The 14,077-nt window shown below is 39.0% G+C and overlaps 1 protein-coding gene across 36 annotated transcripts in view; it reads left to right on the plus strand.

Moving 5' to 3' along the window:
* Positions 1 to 14,077, plus strand: part of BMPR1B (bone morphogenetic protein receptor type 1B) — a 237,721-nt gene that overhangs the window by 193,763 nt on the left and 29,881 nt on the right. The window contains exon 8 of one of the 36 annotated variants that reach the window (XM_064417014.1): positions 13,562 to 13,743. The exons of 34 other annotated variants lie outside the window; for them this stretch is intronic. The gene's annotated coding sequence lies outside the window, so the exon portion shown is untranslated. Of the gene's footprint in view, positions 1 to 6,478; positions 6,552 to 13,561; positions 13,744 to 14,077 lie in introns of those variants that run through there. One more of the 36 variants, XM_064417027.1, reaches the window with a different exon arrangement.

Here is a 14,077-nt window from a genome sequence, read left to right on the forward strand (position 1 = left end):
TATATAATAATCACATTCATCTTTAAAAATGGTTTTTACCGTTTTCCTTCTTTATCTGACTGGAACTCGGTGATAATGGTTGTTTTATCTGGTATCCTTTCCCACACAGGAAAGGACTTCACCAAACCATTCCTCTGTAGAAAGTTGTGTAGGGAATTGATTTAGCAGCGGTGCATTAAAAGACCAGCAATAAGAAATACAAGCTGAGAGGGAGTAATTTCAGATAACTTTATTATTTGGGTAAAGAATAATCTCTGTGCCTATTTACAGAATTTCCAAATACTTTTCCTTATTTCTTAGTTAAGGCTGATCAAACCAATAGTCAGGATGTAGCATAGAAACAACCTCTTATTTGTGAGACACATTCTTTAAGAATTCAGGTATTTTATGGAAGAAAGCTTACTTTTTATAGTCTTTTACCCTATATTTGGCATCTATTTCCTTTCATATTCTGATGGAAAATGTTGCACAATTCATGCATTTAGGTATGTTAACAGTATTTGTAGTGAGCTGCAGTGCATTACACTAAGGAAGAAGTTTAATTTTACATCTTTACCTAGCTGTAAAATACACTATTTTATACAAGTGAAAAGTTGAAAGCTTGGGAAAATATTTTTCTTTCTCTCTGAAACTACACAGCATCTCATCTTGAAACACATATTTGCTGTAGGCCCCTTGTTCTTATGCCTTGGAGTATTTTTAGAGATTGACTGGAGCTGAAAGAAATGAAACTTAGCTGGATGACAATTTTCTTCTCTTTTAAACAGATTAAAAGAAGAAAAGGGAAAGAAAAAATTAATTTCAGCATTTTAAATTCATATTGGTGAGCATAGCCACCTTCTTTTAAGTGAAGTTTCTACAAGACCCACACTGTTGTATTTTGTTGGCCTTAGTTGAAACTTCTTTTTGATTTTTGCTGAAGTCAGGGCAATCTCTTGTGGTTGTTTGTACTTTGAACAGAAGGCAAAAGAATCACTGGAAAATACAGCACTGTTTGGTCTGCTGTTTTCCTCTGAACTAGCAACTTGCAGTAAAGCTGGTTTTGTCATTTCTGGGTTGTTATTAGAGTATATAGGACAGGCAGAAATCCTGTGGCTGCATTTCTGTTCTGTATTGTGTTATCCTCTGGTCTTTTTCAAGTCTCAGTCCATTCAGGATAATCTGATGGAGCTGAGAAAGAAGGAATGTCTGCAGATGGCGTTCTTCTGTCAGTCTTGTAATAAAAATTCTCATCTGCAAAACAGAAATGGTTTTAAAAGAACATAGTTACATCAGTGACTTGCAGATAGGCAAGGTGCATCATGGAGCATCTGGGACAAGGTGCCACAGGTATTCATCACTTTGGGAAGAGGACCCACTTTTGGTTTCAGCATGTCATAACCTCACTCTCAAGTTTTGTTACTTACCAGGGTGCTTGAATGCAGACCAGCTCTTTTTTTTTTTTTTGCTCCACAATAAAGCTGGGTGATGCCACATGCAAATTTTTAATTATTGTAGTGGCAAAGGCTGCTCATGTTAACAGAGTCTGTGTGATGTTGTTGAAGGCAAAAGGATTTTTCTAGGGAAAGGTAAAAGGCCATTTAAAGAGTGTGAAGAATTGCAGGTTCTGAAAAACACCTGCTTTAGGAATACTGTCCTCTTGGTTCACGTGGGCTTGCCTGATTGCTGGGAGGAGTCACTCAGAAATCTATCAAATCCTGTTGGGAGGGTGATCTCTTTTTTTATTGGAACAGACTCTCTCTCTCTCTTAATCCATGTCATAGCTTTAGGACATTACTACCATATGATGAAACTGAATATTTTGATTGAATCTATTGTGTAGTGCCAGTGGACCTGAGTAGGAGAAACGATACTGGAGAGAACATAAAAGGAGTTTCTTTTCTCTTCAGATGGGCGTAGGAGAGTTCAATATTACCAGAAAAACTGCTTTGAACAATGCTGATAAAGAAGAGGTTTAATGAGGCTGGGGCTGTTTGTGGAAAATTAGTCTGTATTAGGGTATTATTCCTTCAGGGAGCGTTCATAATGCCGGCAGGAATGCGGGAAGAGGGGGCAGATCATATTCCGGCACAACCTTGCAAGCTTTCAGCTGCTGATGCACGGTGCACCTGTGTGTTCCCCTGTCTGACCTCAGAGCTGGCTGGAAAATCTCTGGCATCTGGAAGTGTGGGGAAAGATCAGGTTTTTTAATTTTTGTGTGGAGAGGGAAAAAAAAAAATCCTTTTTTTTTTTTTTAATATTAGAATGTCTTGTATTTTACATCTTTTTAAAGGATACTGGAAACTATTTAGTGGGTATGCCTTTTAGTGGTTTGAGGTTGGGTTTTTTCTTTTAATTTTTTTAAAGCTAATATCTTAAAGATCTCATAGAGATATGTCCAAAGAGATGAATAATACTCAGTTAAAAAATCTGGTTGGTTGGCAAGACTGGAGAAATTAATTTCATACTCTTTTGCTTATCTCAGGAAGAATGTTCTCCTTATCAAGTGCAGATTCGAACATGACAGCTTAGGCATTTATCTCATTTGTGGAGGTCTGGAATAGCATCTCATTTTCAAATTGTATTGCAGCGATGTGTAGATAAAATGTAAATACTGCCATATGAAAATTGTCTCTTTGTAACCTTGTACACCATCACTGGTGGCTGCCGTAGGAACTTGTAAATTGTGAGTGTAATTTACGTTGTTTTGATTTAACTGTTTTGTAATTGCACTTTTATTTGTATTTTTTAAAATCAGACATGGTGGGGTGGTTAAGCTGTGCTGCTTATGAACTACCATGTGAGTAATTCTTTGATAGAAAGTTGTGCTTATTAAATGCACGGATTTTCTCTTTTGGAGTTTAAAAGTTGTTCGATTTGGCATCTGTAGCTTATTTCTTGCAGTCTACTTAATTGAATAGCTTCTCTGTTTATCTTAAAATGCAGATAAATGGCTTTCAGCGCAGTGTTTATAGCTTAATAGTTCCTGAAATGAGAGTCAACATTATCTGCTAGACTCTACTAGTCATAACTAATGATCCCTCTGCTTACACTGTTGGGCAAGCCAGGAGACACTGAACTCTGCAGAGAGCAAGGGCCCTGTGCAGTGGGAGGATAGTTTGTATGTGATGGCGCCTGCTAGACAAGGCTTTCATGGCTCAGTAGTGTTAATTGGGAACCAAAATTTGTCCTTGGCCACCTCTAACCTCCAACCTCCTGTTACTGAACTCTTCTAGAAATATGGATACAAACCTGAGAGGGAGTAGACAGGACACAATATTCCCCCTTCCGTCATCATTTAAGGTGAATAATATCAGATTGCTCTTATATTTGCTTCAGTTTTGCCCATCAGAGCACATTTTGCAACACAAAGTCTTTCCAGAAATTTGGTGTATTTTAATGTTCCAAACATTACTGGCAGTCAGCCTAAGAAAGGCATTGTGTTGAGGCCTGGAAGAGGATGAGAAAATAATTAGGCAGCTGGCAATTACTATATTTTTTCTAGGCCTTTTTATATGGCATTTAAATTTGTTAATGAAAGAAAGATGAGTTTTTTAACATTTTCCTGACCTTTGGCTTAGTTGTGAATGGAGAGTGGTAAGCTTTCCTTTTTAATAGAGTTAAGTGCATGTTCTGGGAAGAGAGAAAGGAAAGAAAGAAGGAGAAGTCAAGTGGATTTACTACCCATCAGTAATGCTCTATTATTATTACAATAATAATAGAGAACAAAGGTTCCTTGCTTATGCATCAAATTAAAATAATATGGGGAGCAATGATGCCTCGTGGTGTTAGGGGTTAATATTCTTCTACATTCTGTAAGCTCATCAATATGACCTTTTCCTGAGTCTTATAACTTGCAAGAAGAGTCTTTATTAGAAATTGCAGATATAGGTGTTGTGAGGTGGATGTCACCCTTGAAGTATTTCACCCAGCACAGTGTTCTGGTTTCAAACAGTCAATCTAGCAGGAAGCTTTTGCTGGCTTTAGGTGAAGTTCAGGTAGTAATATACAAAACAGTCTGTGTCTCTAATTCCTCTGTGTCCACAGCCACCTAGATTACTGTTTTGAGAGCAAATTAAATGTCAACATCAAGGTGTGTGACTGGTTGTAAAAAGAACTGTATATGAAAGCTGCTTCTGCTTAAAGACACTTATATCAGTCTTGTTTATGCTCCAGCTTCCATGCTTTTCATTGTTTTTCTGAGTTTTCATGTTATTTTAGAAGTAGGTTTGGAGCTTTGTGTTAGCAGAAGAGCAGGCTGGTACAGAGCACAGTCTGGGTAACGCCACATGCACTGCAGAGGCCAGAGCGTAGCAAGAAAGCAAATTCAAAAGTCTTGAAGTTTCAAATTCAAAAGTTGGAAGTAGTTACAGCTACTTGCAACTACTTACAGCTTACTGCTTAAAACTCTGAAGATGATTTTGTTGGATGTTGCCATGAATGAGCTCCAGGAGACACAAGGCAGAATGAGCAGGATGCCCTCGGAGAGTTAAAGAGAGGAATGTGATTGCTGCCAGGAGCACCAAGGAGTTTCTAGCAGGACCAGGATTCGACATTGGGTTGGCAGAAATTTAGACATCATAGATCTTTTTCACTTGGTACATGTGGTCTTGATAGAGTTACAGGTAGTTCTCTAAACTAAGGGTGGATCAGGAACAGACCAGAGTATGGAGGAGGAAATACTTAGCCATTGCCTCTGCTAGTATCAGATAGCTTTAAAAAAAGCATCTATAAGGCTCCAAGAAAGGAATTAAGTATTGGCGGGGGGGGGGGGTGGGGGGGGCAACGGGACCAACAAATTAACACATTCAAATTTTTTGAAAGAGGAAATTGGAGACAGCTTTCTTATTTTGATTTTATGTTGCATAAAGTCTTGTTTCTTACATTTTACTCTGTGTTCTAATAAAATATTTAGATATCCTACTTGTTTCAGTCAGAATCTTGAAGAGTTAGCTCTTGCATAAGAAACCAGTTGAAAGTTCATATAGGTCCTGATTAGTTATGAGCATTTTCTCATAGGAATAAAGCTCCTCTTTCTTTGGAAATAATCCCATTGGTAAACAGCAGCTGCAATAAACCTTCCACCAAGAAATTTGATACATAGTTCTGAGTGTGCAGATATCTCTTTTTTTCATCACCAGTTTCCAAACGTGGAATTAGATTAGGGAATGATGGAGCAGAAACTGAAGTATCATTTTGTAGAGAAGAATATTTCAGTACAAATGCTGGGAGTGTGTTGTGACTGCAATGTCTGATGTTTACAGCTTAATATCAGAAAAAAATTAGTAACAGCATCTATTGGTCACCTCTGACTGTTACATGCTATCATGGAAATGACAGATGTTGTGTGGAGGAGGTGTGGTATATTATGACCATATTATCTGGAATAAATTCTGATTACCAGATTAAGTTAAGTAAATAATTTCAAGTATCTGAAATAAAAATCTGTGTGGTTTTGTATTTAAATTATACTTGTTTGTTTTATGTAAATATGTGTGGATTACAATTACAGGGAATTTTAACAGTGGTTAGTCAACTTGTGCAGCAAATATCAGGATCATATGCTCTCAATGGCTGTGTACTCTACCTTGAAATGAAATTCTTTCTATTGTTCCATGATGGGGCCAAGTTTTGATGCTGTTTGATGCAGTTTATCAAGTTTCCTGTCTTTTTTGGTTTGTTTGGTTTTAGTTTTGGGTTTGCTTTTTTCTGTTTTTTTTTTTTTTTTTTTTTTTTCCTGGATTTCTTTTGTTGCTGTTTGCTTTTTTTGTTGTTTGTTTGTGTGTGGTCTTTTTGGGTTTTTTTGGCTGTTGTTTCTTGGGGTTTTTTTCGGTTTTGGTTTTGTGGGGGTTTTCTGTGCTTTTTTTTTGTGATATGCTATGATAAAACCTATCCTAGTAGCAACTTCACAACCTCTTTGCTGGCTCTTTCTCTGAAAAAAAAATCCCAAATTGCTGGTTGCATACCATTTCTTTTCATAGCCTGTTCTCAATTGGTATTTTTTTGTACCATAAGAAGCCTAAAACCCCATGGAAACCTTCTTGCCAGTGCTCTCAAGAAATACGTATTGGATTGGGTAAATGAGGGCCAGGCCACTGTGGTGTATCCTGTATCACAAGTAGTCCCACTTTAAAGGGAGGTGAGGAGCAGAAGGCTCCAACTTCAGTGTGCATTTTATATACCGACCTTGGAAGGCGTTGCCAGCCATCTGGAAAGAGTTAGGAATTCTGTACTGCTCGGGATCTTTGTTTTATTTGTAATTCCAGGATTTTCTTTTCCTTTCGCCTTTTTGCTGTCACATCCCATGTAGCCCGAATACCCCTTTGCGCCTGGCTGGAATAATATTGTTCGCCAGCTTACAATCAAAGCGAGCACAGAGGGAAACAGCTGAGCCGTATTAAGCAGAGGCAGTCTGGACTACATTTCTTTGCTGCTGAATAACACGCCACAGGTGCAGGATTAGCCCGGCCTACGGTGCTGTGTTTGCTTAGCAGAGCCACCCTCTGCCTCCTCACATGACTCTCATCCTCGGGGAATCTGGCAGCGATGTAGCGAGCGCGCCGAAACTCCCTGTAAGTAGAAGGCTTTAGCTTTTCAGCTCACAAAGCACTTGTGCTTCCCCCCACCTCGTCTTTCCCTTTTTCTTTTTTTCTTTCTTTTATATTATTTTTAATTTTTTTTAAGCCTGGCTTGAGCAGAACACTTAAGAGACTGGGGGGAAAAAAAGTAAAACATTGAAGTTCAGTAGGTTCTTCAGAAAGATCAGAGAGGGATGGAAGAAAGAGCAGTGTTGCTGGTGTGCTGGCAAGATGTGGGGCAGCAGGGAGCCAGCTGCTCATGGTGCACAGGGTCCTGTGTTTGCAGCTTTGGCTCCTGCAGGGACACACACACACACACACACTCTGGAGATTTCCTATTCATTCACTTGGACTGGGGGTCAGAGTTTGTACAGTGTCACGAGGCCCATGCAAGCTTTTAGGTGCACTTTGGTTGGTTTAGATTGAAGGAGGAAGGTGATAGATTTACAGAGAAAATACTGCAGATAAAACAAAAGGTTTCCTGTTACCCTTTTTTGTGAGGATCGAGGAAAAAGAGATTTTTAGAACTAGTACTTGGAAATCAGCTTGATCTTGAACTTAAAAGGATGTTTCACTTTTTCTTCTTTATATTAACCTTTGGATTTGAAGTTAAAAATAAATGTTTTGGCAGTAATAGGCTAATTCTGGTGCCAGGTTTGCATTGTGGGCCTGAATTTCAGAGGTGGTTCTGGTTTTAGCCTTGGTGATAGTCACTCTTCTGTCTAACTTTGGTGATATATAGTGCTTGTGTATGTCAGTAACGCTTATTGAAATGCTGCATCTGTTCTATGCATTTCAAGTGCTAGTCAATTGGAAAAATAGTCAAATAATAAAAACACATGTACTTTTTCTCCTACTCATTGCTGTTCCTATCTGTCTGGGCACTGGGAAAAAAAAGTTACATTTGATGAGAACTGTAGAGAAATCTGTAGAGAATGAAAGAAAGGTGCTCATGCATCTCTTGGAAACTTCTGGTCGAGGAGAAGAGCATATGGGATGTGAGCTTGCCAAGTGTGTTTGCAATACACATTTTTGGGTTTTGAGGTTGTATATGAAGTGTAGCTGTGAAGATACCTGTGTATGACATTTGGAAAAAAGCAAAGCAAGCAAATGCAGTGGGGCTGAGGGCTGGTTGCTCCTCTTGCAGAGGCCCGAGTGTGTGGGTGAGCATGGAAGCCTGTTGGTGGGCACTGGTTGATGGGTTGGTGGCAGTGGCATGGGTGGCACACACCCCCTTCCTGCCCAGACACCATCTCTGGAGCATTCAGAGAGGGAAATGCTTTTAGGCTGCTCAAACACTTCTGGAAAACCGTAGCGCTTATGTCTGCGGTCAAAATTCATTATTGTTGTTCCATGTGTGCAATTAATTTTGGTTTGCAGTAGAGATGCTTTCCTCCCCCTCTAAATGGATTGTTTGTTTTCTGTCAAAGTGAGTAAGTCAATGACACTTTCTGTTGCATTCAGCTGTGTTTGCAGAAGATAAGGTTTGTGCCTCGGCCCTCGTTCATGAGCACAAAGATCTTCTTCATCACTTACGGTTTCCACACATGCAGTTCAAATGCCTGCACGGCGTGTGTGGTGAGGCCAACAGTAGCAGCAGTCAGTTCAATGCAGTCCCTGCCTTGGCAGCTTAACAGGGCAGCAATTTATACTGTCACTTGTTCAGTTGCTTAAAACTCTGCTTGCCCTGGTGACCTGTCAGGGTGGCATTTGCCTCCAGGCAGAAAAATTCCTGGAGATCTTTGAGCACTTCATTCAGTAAGAGTTAGTTGCTGAGAGTGTTGTAAACACGTGGGATTTTGGGAAGCAGATGGTATTAAGCCATGAAAAATTATCAATTATTACTAGTTATTTTTTTCTGACACCAAATAATTTGTCCTTCTGGAAGACAGGCACTTGAGGAAAAGTTGGAAGGGGAATTGGTAGGAAGCATCATCATCCACAAGATTTGGGGAGCATCATAAGTTAATCAATAAACTGAGTTTAAAAGCTATATATATATATATATATGACCACAGAATTTGAAAAAAAACCCAACCAAACATTAAAAATATAGCATGTTTTTACCATAACAGCTATATGACAGTGCTGGTTTTTGGGAATATTTACACTATTTTAATTTGTTCTTATGAGAAGAGTAAAAGGGAATGGCACCAATGCAGCAGAAATTAGAAAGGAGTTGGTAATTTATGAAGTAAATTTATGAAGTAAATGCTCTTTAGTCTGAGTGGGGTTATGTCACATTTGCTTCTGAACAGAAAAACCCCATCAGTCAGAAGGGCACCAGCACCTCTGAATAGTGTTGGCACTGGTTTCTGCAAGCATGGCATGTTCACATGCTAATTATATTTTAATATCCAGGTGCAGTCTTTGATCTTGAGGTGAGAATGGCTAGCTGGTATTTTTATCTTCCAGGCACTATTTTTGTCTCAACCGCATGGTGCTGTTGTGTTTCTTCGCTTTTGAAAAGGCAACAGGAGTGACAGTGTTTTATCAAACATATCTAAGAGATCCATGAGGTCAAAGTTGTCTCTTGCTGTTTCTTTTAAATTCCATTGTCTGAATGCGTCAATCTCAATATCATCTGATAAAAAGTAAAAATCTGCAGCTTGCCCAGTGCAATCTTTGCTGCTTTCCTAAAGATCAGATAGCAAAGCATGGATTAGCTGCAATGGTATCACATGGCATTGCTTCCCATCTGTGTAGTCTTTCCCCTGTTGCTGCTGTTCAGAAGAGTTTTCAAGATCACTTGTAGTGACATTTGCATAATCTCTTGGTGATCACATTTGGTGTTTCCTGCTTGGAGCTGCAAGTATATGTGGTGATTTGCAGCTTAGAAACAGAAATAACTACCATAGGATGTTAGCAATAATCTTCCTATTTTTAAGACAAATTTTTTAAAAATGTAGAATGTGGCAAAGAGTCTGCTGTTTGTTAATATCCAAATTGCCTTTTTTACATATTTGTGCTCTAATTTCTACCCTCTGTTTGGAGCATAATTTAACTTTAGTGAATCTGTGTTGACTATTCCTGATTTTTTGTCATTCATGTTGATGGAGATGGCCTCCAGGATGAGATTCTCCATTATTCTTTATCACAGACTATTCCCACTGGAAAGGATCCTCAAGGACCATCAAGTCCAACTCTTGAGCAAGTTGTCCATATGGGCCCAACCCCACCACCTTGGTGTTACTGGCACTGTGTTCTATCCAAGTGAGCTGATCTCAGGCATTGAAGTCAGGCTGACAGGCCAGTAGGTCCCTGGCTCCTGCTCCTGCCCTGTTTGAAAGCTGGGATGACATTTGCTTTCTTCCATTTCTCATGCACCTCTATGGGTTGCCACAACCTTTCAAAGATGATCGTGAGTAGACTCATTCTGGTGTGTGCCAGCTCTCTCACCATTCATGGATGTGTCCTGTTAGGGCCATAGGCCTTGTGGATATCAAATTTGTCTGGGTGTTCTCTAATCCAGTCCTCCTTGACAAAGGGAACATCTTCCTTAAAGCATTCCTTCTGGGTCAGAGATTCCTGAGGGATGGTCTTGGCACTGAAGACAGATGCAAGGATGACCTTCAATATCTCTGTTTGTGTCCAGAAGAATTAGTTATTCTCACACTGGACTTTGGATCTCACCTTATGAAGTATTTGCATTTAACTGTTCCAGATGGATAGTTCCAACACATTTACCTTTGCTATGTAAAATACAGCTCTTGAAAAGGGATTGAAATAAAGAAATTGTGTTGGTATCTTAATGAGAATTATATTAACTACCTGCTTATTTATTTTTGCAAATATTAAAGACTAACTTGCATTACAAAGCTTTTATTTTGTCATGGACTATTTATACATTGAACCAAAGAATTGTAGAAGGTTGAATTAAGTAAAATGTTTGACACAGCTGGGGAATATTTGTTAATGGAGAATTGCAGTGGATAGGGATAGACTTTACTGAGTCCAAGATGACAGGATAAAACACTTTGCATGCACTTTCCTTTAGAAATTTTAAATTTGCTTTTCTGTTCTGCTTTTTTTTACATTGTGGTGGTACATGCTATAAAAATGTGCCAGCCAATTCCCATTTTCTTACAAATGAAAAATACATCAAAGATTAACTGTGGGCAGCAGAAATGAGAGGAAAACAGACAGCAAATTACACATGCATTTTCTATGGGCTGTGTTACCAAAGAAGCTTTTGTGTTTGTAAGTTGTGAGTAGTATTACATGGGTACTAGTTTGGAGGGTCTTTTCTCAGTGGCTTTGTCACAGCTTGTTACATTACATGCTAAACTTTTTAGCTAATAATCCTGATAAATAAAGACATCATTTAAAGTGGTGCTCGATGCGTGTAGCAATACTTGTAGCAGTCAGCAGCAATTCTATGAATATGGAGAGGAGCAGTTTTTAAGAAAACTTTGACAGGTTGTTTAAAAGTACATTTTATTTTAAATCTATATTGCATTAAGAATAGAAACAAAACCACCCCAAATTTTGAAATATACAGATGAGAAAGAGCAACTTTTAGGTTCTCTGTATTTTGTTGTACAGGAAATCCAGCATAGGTGGGAAGTGGTGTAAATCATACATAAGCCCTACACTGATACATTTTTTGTAGTATGTCAGTTTATTACAGTGAACGTATATCAAGGTACAGCTATTTTCAAGCACGGATTGATACCAATCTCAGTTTGGGCTCACTAGTGCAATATAGCAACACACTGAAAAGCAAAGTGTGCTGTTTTCATTTTTTTTATGCTGTATTAATGCCAGATTTTGTTTACTGTGGTTTTGGATCAAAAATATGAAGGTCTCAACATCCGATATTTCCTTGAGTTTAATGGTAGCCTTGACTATCCAGCAAATGGAAACTGTCATGATCCAGTTTTCCTTCTCTGTTGTATAATTATCGCCAATAAAAAAGTGTTTTACTGTTACCTTTTGACTATTTTACACAGTAGATCAGGCTGAGTTAAGAGGTGTAATTTATTTCAAGTCTTTTAACTGTGCTGTGTTTTCATTACTGACTATTTGCCAAAAAATATCCCATGGAAATTCTTTTATCTGGGAGCTGTAAAGTACAGTGAGTTAGCAATAACTTATTTCCCTTTCTCCTAAAACAATCATGGTGATGGTATAACCCTGGCTTGGTGGGAAGTCATCAGGCTGCGGTTTATGATATGGCATAGGAAACTCCAACAGGGTGTTGCAAGATAGTTTTTTTATTTTAATAAAAGTCTGTTTTGAGGAAAAGCACACTATGTAGGTTAGTGCAGGACATAGATGACGTCATCTTGGGGTTTAAAATTTCCATGTTTTGGCTTGTTTTCAGTTATGGTTCAGACATTTTTGTATGAATATCTTTAATTTCCGTTTTAAAGGAGGAGTTGAAATATGTTGAAACATGATGAAACAAGTTAGTCCATGATGTGTAGAGATTCTTTGGTGTGTGTCTTCCCTGAAGCAGTAAGCCTTACTTCCAGTCAGGGGGTGCTGTGGCCAGATGTTGTTATTAGACTGAGAAAACTTGATTGGATGGTATTGAACCTATTTTTTTTTTTTTTTTTTTTGTCCTTAGCATCTGTTTGGAGAAGGAGCAAGTCCGACTTTTACTCCTTACAAACCCCTACAAGGTCATGACAGATCTGCTTTTTTCACTGCATAGACAGCACATAAATCTCACAGCTGTGGCACAGAAATCAATCTGTTAATATAACTATTGCTAATTCTTCATCCTCTGGGAACAGGATGGCTTAGAATTCAAATCACAGAATACAGAGAAACAGAATAAAGAGCTTTTCACCTCCTGCATTACCAGACTCGTTGAATCGGAGCAGTGCCCAAAAGTCATTACCATCCAATGGCTATAGGCCAGTGTGAAATGAGTCACTGGGCTTTATCCAGATTCTAGTGGAGAAATTTCTGTCCAAATCACATAACTATGGCTACAATTGGCAGGGGCTGAAGTACTTGTTGGCAGCCATGGCAGAGAGTTTGAGGACTGAATGTACACTGAGAGACTGGCTCTCTAGATCAGATTTTTTTTTCTGCACCTACATGAGCCAATGTTAAGCTTAAATAGGTGATTTTCCTTTTGTGTGTGGGGTACCACTGCCGGCAGACCTGTCAAACCGAAAAACAACAACATTGTTTAAAACCAAGTTAGAATTCATCCTTATAGTTACTTCATTGTCATTGTGGAGCAGGGATCTTTGATGCTTCTCACACATTAAAAAAAATATAGCAGAACTCCCTGAAATGCCATGAAAGGGTTTGCCACATGGCAAAGTATTTTGCTGCAAATCTTAGTGCTGATAGATGGAAGATTGTATCCAAGAAGGTTTATTTGCTGACTCTGAAGGTTAGTAGAGGTTTAAATTAGACATTAACATTATCCTATATGACTATGAGAATGACTTTCATTTTACAGCACTTTATTTTCATTGTTTTCCTTCTTCTGGATTCAGCATCTCTGTAGATGTTCCTTTCTGGAAAGGACCCCAAAGCATGGAGGGAGAAACACACTAACACATGGAAAGAACAAAGCAGTAGCATGCTGCACATAGTCCCCATTCTCAGGTAGAGATTCATAACAGAGGCCATCACATCACAGTTTTCAGTGGTCCCAGTCCTAGAGAGGAAAATATTTCTCAGGAGTAGCACTCCAAAGAGACATCAAAGCCCTGGCAGCTGACTTCCAGTCCTTGTGGTGGATGGTGCTTTGTACATGCTGAATTTTAGTGGAAAAGGAGAGTTAAGCTGAGAAGTTCAGCTGAACTTGATGAATCTGTACCAGTCTGATGATGAGCTTCAGGTGCTCAACTGCTTTGATGAATTCCCTGATGCAGACAGCAATTTTCTCAGCAGACTAAAATGACCTTATTTTTGATACCACTGTTTTTCTGCAGTTTTCCCAAGGGATGGTAAGCTGATCATGAGCAGACTGCAACAGAATAGGCTACAGCAAAGAAGCAGCCGAGCTTAAATAGCCTGAAATCTCTTGATTTCAGGGCTCTAGGAGAGCTTTCAAAACCCAAAGGACAAAGCCAGGTCTGCATGACCAACCTGTGCTTGTTATAGAACAGAAGCAAATGCAAGATGAACAAGCTGTTCACCATCCCAAACTGTGCTTTTCACATCTGAAATCAGGAGGAACTTGTTGCCAAGCTGGAAAGTTCTCCCCACTTCTCTTGTGAGTTCCTTCCTGCACGTTTCCTTTTGGGGAAGGGACTGCTGGAAAACCTTTCTGTGCTGAAGTCGAGCAGATGTAGAAGTCAAGAGACCTTGTTGAAAGTCAGCTCTGAGTAGGAGGAGAAGAGTTCTTACATGCTCCATTGTTACCTGCTGGGTGAGACACCTGAATTTCAGAGGCAAAAGATCTGCCCATCATTTTAGCTAGAAAGGGCAAGAGAATAGAGTGAGAAGAGTTTTAGAAGACAGAAAAGAGCTTGACTGAAAGTGTCTTATTCCTGCCTATTTTAGTTTATTTGATTTAATATATTTGACACTGAACTGCAATGATTTTG

This window comes from Passer domesticus, chromosome 4, assembly GCF_036417665.1.
Source record: "Passer domesticus isolate bPasDom1 chromosome 4, bPasDom1.hap1, whole genome shotgun sequence".
Taxonomy (NCBI): domain Eukaryota; kingdom Metazoa; phylum Chordata; class Aves; order Passeriformes; family Passeridae; genus Passer; species Passer domesticus.